Consider the following 1572-nt stretch of genomic DNA (forward strand, 5'->3'; position numbering starts at 1 on the left):
ACATAAAAATCCAATGAAAAACATTGCGCGCGCAACAATGAAAACTTAAGATTTTCAAAATCCATAAATAATATTTTATAAAGTAATTTCGTGTTTGGTCCATTTTTTATAGTTACTGCCTAGTTTTTATAATTACATCCCATTTATTATTATTTTAAAGCCCATTTTCCTGTTAAGCCTAATGCATCCCTCCTAGGAAAGATTTGCAGCCCAGCGGGGCGGAGAATAACAAGTTGACCTTGGCTGGTGTGGGAGTCCTAGATTAGGGGGTCTCCGGACAGCCAGACTATCTCCATTGGCCGGTGTGCTAGACTATGAAGATATAGGATTGAAGGCTTCGTCTCGTGTCCGGATGGGACTCTACTTGGCGTGGAAGGCAAGCTAGGCAATACGGATATGTATATCTCCTCCTTTGTAACCGACCTTGTGTAACTCTAACCTCTCCGGTGTCTATATAAACCCGAGAGTTTTAGTCCGTAGGACAACATACAATCATACCATAGGCTAGCTTCTAGGGTTTAGCCTCTCTGATCTCGTGGTAGATCTACTCTTGTACTACCCATATCATCAATATTAATCAAGCAGGATGTAGGGTTTTACCTCCATCAAGAGGGCCCGAACCTGGGTAAAACATTGTGTCCCCTGCCTCCTATTACCATCCTCCTTAGACGCACAGTTAGGGACCCCCTACCCGAGATCCGCCGATTTTGTCACCGACATTGGTGCTTTCATTGAGAGTTCCTCTGTGTCGTCGCCGTTAGGCTTGATGGCTCCTACTATCATCGATGGCGATGCAGTTCAGGGTGAGACTTTTCTCCTCGGACAGATCTTCATGTTCGGCGGCTTTGCATTGCGGGCCAATTCGCTTGGCCATCTAGAGCAGATTGAAAGTTACGCCCCTGGCCATCAGGTCAGGTTTGGAAGCTTAAACTAGACGGCCGATATCCGCGGAGACTTGATCTTCAACGGATTCGAGCCTCTGCCTTGTGCGTCACGCGGTCACGATGAGTATGATTTAGCTCTACCATCAGTTAGCGTTGTGGAGATCGCCCCGACAGCCGCTCCGACCCTCAATTCGGAGCTAGTTGCGCCGACCATGGACGGGGAGATGGACCCCGCCACGGAGGCATTACCCTCAGCGGTGATCGAGCCGAACATCGACCTTAACTTGCCCGAGAGCCGTGTTGTTAAACAACCAAATTCTTCTCCGGCCACGGACTCCGAACCGCCTGCGCCCGTTCCTATAGAATCTGATTGGGCGCCGATCATGGAGTTTACCTCCATGGATATCTTTCAGCACTCGCCCTTCGGCGACATACTGAACTCATTAAGGTCACTCTCCTTGTCAGGAGAGTCCTGGCTGAACTACGTCCGGCAGGACTGGGATGCGGACGACGAAGAAATTCGCGGCCCACCCACCACCCACTTAGTAGCCACTCTCGATGAATTAACCGACATGCTCGACTTCGACTCCGAAGATATGGACGGTATGGACGACGATGCGGGAGACGAAGAGGAACCACTGCCCACAGGGCACTGGACAGCCACCTCATCATACGATATATACATGGT

Source organism: Triticum aestivum, chromosome 6A (assembly GCF_018294505.1).
Source record: "Triticum aestivum cultivar Chinese Spring chromosome 6A, IWGSC CS RefSeq v2.1, whole genome shotgun sequence".
Classification (NCBI taxonomy): domain Eukaryota; kingdom Viridiplantae; phylum Streptophyta; class Magnoliopsida; order Poales; family Poaceae; genus Triticum; species Triticum aestivum.